Genomic DNA, 6,248 nt, shown 5'->3' on the forward strand with positions numbered 1-6,248 from the left:
ATCGTGTACTCGTAAGGGGGAAAGGGGGAGGGGCTTACTCGCCACCTTAACCTGCACAGCGTATGTCAGTAAAAGGCGATTACTAGAATGAGTTACATAAAGGTACTGGCAGAGAATGTAAGAATAGAGAGCATAGGAGTGAAAGAAAACGAAGACAAGAGGAAGACAGAGAAACGTGAATGACAGGGAAAAATAGAACTTGGAGTGAAAAAGGAAGAAGAGAGACAAGAAACGCAGAGGGAAAGGTTATAAAGGACGGGGAAAAATAGAACATAGGACAGAAAGAAAAAGTGAGGGAGAGAAAGAGAGAGGAGGGTGAGGAGAGGATGGGGAAGAAAGGAACGAAAACAAAGCGATGGAAAGAGAGACAGAACACACACTAACAAAAAAAAAAAAAAGGTAGAAAGCGGTACAAGGATGGAGTTCACACACAATCTTAACACACATGATCTCAACCTAACTTTACTTAACTAGCCCGAAAAGCAATTAAAACCAGAGAAACGCACCTTAACAGAAACCCTCGATCACTTCTGCACCCTCACTTCACTTCGCTGGGAAACTTTTTGCGGCAGCGGACAACTCGCGCTCAGAAGGAAAAAAGGATTCGCTCGACGTCGGCGCTACTTCCTCGTTCGCGTAATTACCTCGATGCTCTTACTCGACGCTGTGTTTGTCTGAAGTTCCCCGAAGAAGGAGTTGGAGTGATTTGTGTTCCAGGATTTGTGAAGCGACATGTGGACGTGAATCTCTTGGAAGGAGGGGAAGGAGGAGGAGTGGATGAGAAGACGCCAGGAGAGTAAATGGGAGAGAAGAAGGGAAATGAGATCACAAGGAGGAGAGGTGGAAAGTGGAGATGAGAGAATGATAAGAGAAAAATGGAGAAGAGAGGGAAATAAGGAGATGAAGAAGATAGCATGAAGAGATAACATAACAAAGGGGAAGAAAGAGGAAAAGGAGGAAAAGAAAAGAAGATACTGAAGGAGGAAATGGAAGAGAAGGGAAATAAAATGAGGAGGAGAGGTGAGAAGAGGAGAAAGGAAGAGGCTAAGAGATGAAGAGGGAGAAAAGAGGGAATAAGCGATGACAAAGATGATAGTTTGGAAGAAGAGATGAGATGACAAAGAAGGAAGAAGTGAAGGAGGAGGAAGAAGAGGGAAAAGGAGATCAAAAAAGGAGAGGAGAAAGAAAATGAGGAAGATGACGAAGCTGATAACTGGGAATAGATGAACAGATGATAAAAAAATAAAGTGAGGAGGAAGGGGAGAAAGAGGATTGATGGAAAGAGAAGATGAGAAAATGATGAGAAAGGAAAACGGAGAATGAGAAGATAAATGAGATGACAAGGATGAGAGAAGGGAGGTAGAAATAAGAAAATGATAAAAGAGAATGAAAAGAGATGAATAATACGAAGACAAGGAGAAAGGAGAGAAAAGGGGAAGCGAGAGAAGACGAGGAAAAAGAGGAAAAATAAGTGAATAACAGGGAGGAGGGAGAAGAGAGGAGAAAGAAGAGAGGACAGAATGGAATACGAGGAAACAAGAGAAGAGGTAAAGAAAAAGAGAACATATGAGAGAATAGAAGAGAAGAGGAAAGAGAAAAGGAGATAAGAGAAAGAAGAAAAGACAGGACGTAGGAAGGAGGAAAGAAGGAAAGGGTAAACAAGAAAACAGGATGAAAGAAGGAGAAGAAGAAGAGAAAGAAGAAAAGACGAAACAAAACACGACGGGAGAAAAAAGGAGGAAGAAAAGAAAGGAGGAGAAAACAGATAAATACAGGAATATAGAAAAAAAGGAGAGAGAGAGAGAGAAAGGGAGAGGAGGAGAGAGAAAAAAGGGGAGAGGCGGCACATGACAAAGGTGGAGATGAGAGAGGGGAGGAGAGATGCATTATGGAGATGAGGGGAGATGAGGGAGAGGAGAGCCATGGAGGAAAAAGGAGGAGGCGGAAGTGAGGAGGAGGAAAATGTAGCGAGAGTGTTAATGATGTTGACAGACAGAGATAGACAGAGATACAGACAGGAAGACAGACAGAGAGGCATACAGACATATATACTTACAGAGACAGAGAAACAATACAGAAAGACAGACAGACAAATTGATAAATACAGACGGAACCAAAGACAGACAGACAGACGGACAGACAAGGAAAGACAGGTAGAAGACAGAGAGACAGAGGCAGAAACAGATAGAGAGAAATACAGACATACAAGTGGAGGAATAATAGAGAGAAACAGAACAAAAAAAAGGAAGGAAATAATGAGAGAGAGAGAGAGAGAGATAGAGAGAGAGAGAGAGAGAGAGAGAGAGAGAGAGAGAGAGAGAGAGAGAGAGAGAGAGAGAGAGAGAGAGATACTACAAATACAACAATGCTTCTTCTCTCTCTCTCTCTCTCTTCCATCTCCTTTCCTTCCCTTCCTACCTTGATGATTCTCTCTCTCTCTCTCTCTCTCTCTCTCTCTCTCTCTCTCTCGCTGTAAATGACAGCTATTTGGCGTCATTATTTGTTTTATTTTAGTAAGAGGATTGCTATTACTTTTATTACGTCACTGTCAACTTGGATTACCCCTTCCTCTCTCTCTCTCTCTGACTGAGTAAATATTCATCTAATTTTCCTAGAAAGGTTTAATACTGTTGTCAATATTTCGCTGCCAACATACGTATCTCTCTCTCTCTCTCTCTCTCTCTGTCTGTCTTCTCTATTTTCTTCCTTCTTTCCTCCTTTGCTCACTTCCTTTCTTCCTTCCTTCTTTCATTTCCTTCCTTTTCCTTCCCTCCTTCCTTTCTTTCCTTCCTTCCTTATTCCCTTCCTTCCTTTTCTTGCATCTTTCCTTTTTTCTCTTCCCTTCCTCCCTTCCTTCCTTCCTTTCTTTCTCTCCTTTCATTCCTTCTTTTCTTTCTTTCCTTACTTCCTTCCTTCCTTTTCATTTCCTCCTCTTATTATTAACATGGTCCTTCCTTCTCTCTCTCTCTCTCTCTCTCTCTCTCTCTCTCTCTCTGATTAGCAAAATTCTCGGTCATTTCCTCTCTCATCTCCAAAAATACCTTCGTCTCCCTTGAAAAATTGGGACGACAGCTCCGTTTTCTTTTTCATTTACATAATTTCGAGTACAAAAAAAAGGAAATAAAGAAAAATAAAGTAAAAGAGAATGAAAAAAAAAGAAGTTGAAATATTGCTTATGTGAAAAATGAAGTGATTGCCTCGTCCACTTTTTACGTCGAGGAGGAGGAGGAAGAGGAGGAGGAGGAGGAAGAGGAGGAGGAGGAAGAGGAGGAGGAGGAGGAAGAGGAGGAGGAGGAGGAGGAGGAGGAGGAAGAAGAGGAGGTAAATAAAAAGTCAGTTCACGTACTTGCAATGTTATCAGGAGCCGTTTAGAGAGAGAGAGAGAGAGAGAGAGAGAGAGAGAGAGAGAGAGAGAGAGAGAGAGAGAGAGAGAGAGAGAGAGAGAGAGAGAGAGAGAGAGAGAGAGAGAGAGAGAGAGAGAGAGAGAGAGAGAGAGAGAGAGAGAGAGAGAGAGAGAGAGAGAGAGAGAGAGAGAGAGAGAGAGAGAGAGAGAGAGAGAGAGAGAGAGAGAGAGAGAGAGAGAGAGAGAGAGAGAGAGAAATGATCAAGTTACACACCTTTAATTAGTCCATCCATTTATCATTTATTTAACCCACTTATCTCTATCTTTCAATCTCTATCTATTTATCTATCTATTTCTCATTTTCTTATCAATTTTTATCTAATCAGTCTGTCTATATATCTATCTAATTATTTACCTGTCCAACTAATCAACCGTCTACCTGTCTGTCTATCTATCTATCTATCACTATCGCTTTCCATATATCTGCCTTTCTTTGTTTATTTACCTGTATATACCTGTTCTAATATTACTTTCGTTTTCAGGTTTCTCAATGTACCGATCTATTAACAGTTTCTATATTTCTACACTCTTTTTGTCTGTCTGTCTATCTGTCTGTCTCTTTTTACATATATATCTATCAGGTTAATCTTATTTTTAATTTTTCAACCTATTAACAGTTCATTTATTCTATCCTCCTTCTGTCTGTCTACCTATTTGTCTATCTGTTTATCTGTCTATCTATCTATCTATATGTCTATCTATCTATCTGTCTATCTGTCTATTTATCTGCCCGTCTGTCTATCATCATATTACAATCATATTTTTACTTTTCATTTATTTCATCTTTTTGTCTATCTATCTATCTCTTTATCTATCTATCTATCTATGTATCTATCTATCTCTTTATCTATCTATCTATTTATCATCATATTTATCTTTTCTTTCAATGTCCTGTCTATATATTCCTATCTTTTTTTGTCTATCTATTCATGTATCGATCTTTCTGTTTATCTATTGGTCTCCGGCTATGCAAATCAGGTCTCGTTAGCAACCTGTTCTTACCTGAGTAATTACCTGTTAATTAGGAGAATGCTCAGGTGTGTGTGTGGGGGGAGGGGGGAGGGGGGAGATGGGGGGGGACAGTGGATGAGTGGGTGGAGGGGTGTGGGGAGGTTGTGTGTGGGAGGAAGTGTGTGTGTGTGTGTGTGTGTGTGTGTGTGTGTGTGTGTGTGTGTGTGTGTGTGTCTATCATTCTGTCATTACGCATGTATGTATGTATGTATTTTTAATTTAACATGAAAATAAAGATTAAGGAAAAAATCAAATCCGAATGGGATGGAAAGATAAAAAAAAGGAGATAAATATGAAGGAATGACAGATAGATGGATAAAGAAGGAGGGAGAGAGGAAGAGGAGAAAGGAAAAGGAAGAAAGGCAGGGAGAGAGGGAAGGTGGGAGGAGAGAAAAGGAAAAAGCAAGGAAGAAAGAAGGATAAACAAAGAAAAGAGAGAGAGAGAGAGAGAGAGAGAGAGAGAGAGAGAGAGAGAGAGAGAGAGAGAGAGAGAGAGACCGAGAGCGAGAGAGAGTGCTGGGACCTGTCCTCTGGAATTGTACATCGACGATCTGCTCAAGGAGTTCTGCCAGCAGTCTCTGCATACGCTGACGACCACGCATCGCCTCCCTCCTACCCTCGCCAAGAAAGCCAGCAAGCGGTTGCTGAGGTCAACCAGCAACTACAGCTTGATACAGGAGGTGGGAGGAGCAGGTGAACTTTGCTCCTGAGAAGACTCAGGCTGTCAGGTGATCCTCGGTCCAGTCGGCAGCAATAAGCCAAGGCTGTCGAAGAAGAAGGGGTGATGTTTGGCTCCGTCACCTCCACTGCTCCAGGATTACGTCAGGATCCTCGGTGGACTTGGACCGAGCTGCGCCTCGACCGCCACCTGAAACACGTCGCCCAATTAAGCCTCACCGTAATCTCTGCCCTTCGTAGAGTGGCTGAATTTCCTCGACAAAGCGAGGAATTATGCTCCTCTACAAAGGCCCAGGTAAGACCCTACCTGGAGTACGGGGCTTTGACTCTGGATGTCCAGCGCTGCCACACACCTGCAGAGACTGGACAGGTGGAGCGACAGGTGCAGCGACTGTTACAGGAGGAACCAACCCAGCCGCTTCCTCAGGATATTATACATCTAGACACTCTGGAGCACTGCCAGGACGTCGCTGCGCTGGTGTTCCACGGTCAGGCCAGAGTAACAAGAGAGTACCACACCTGGCGAGACTAAGGCTCCCTCACCGAGAGGCTGTGAGAGATACAGAACGAAGTACTCTCCAGCCACGAGCAGGTCGGGTGCCGAGGTCACGCGCCAGCCAGCACCAACGGACCTTCACCTCCAGGGTGTCCCTGCCCATGGAACACATTCACTGCAAGCAGGGCCAACAGTGAGGGAAATGTCCACCCAGCAGGTAAAAGTGGCTGCTCACAGGTGGCGAAGAACATCATGCCCCACACCGCTAGTGATGCTAAATACACAGGTGAACAAGTGTAAAGGGCTTTTGAAATAATGCACGAGAGAAAAGAGTGACATTTTAAGCCCTAAAAAGTGCACAGAGAAACATATGCTACTCTGAACGATCGCATAAAGGTGTCGTCGGCGAAATACAAATATGTTGTGGGCTAATAGATTCGTCAAGTTTAAAATAAAAGAGAGAGAGAGAGAGAGAGAGAGAGAGAGAGAGAGAGAGAGAGAGAGAGAGAGAGAGAGAGAGAGAGAGAGAGAGAGAGAGAGAGAGAGAGAGAGAGAGAGAGAGAGAGAGAGAGAGAGAGAGAGAGAGAGAGAGAGAGAGAGAGAGAGATAGCAAAAAAAAAAAAAAAAAAAAAAAATCGCGGTGAAAATTTGGGTCAACGA

The sequence above is a fragment of the Eriocheir sinensis genome, unplaced genomic scaffold, assembly GCF_024679095.1.
Source record: "Eriocheir sinensis breed Jianghai 21 unplaced genomic scaffold, ASM2467909v1 Scaffold297, whole genome shotgun sequence".
NCBI lineage: Eukaryota > Metazoa > Arthropoda > Malacostraca > Decapoda > Varunidae > Eriocheir > Eriocheir sinensis.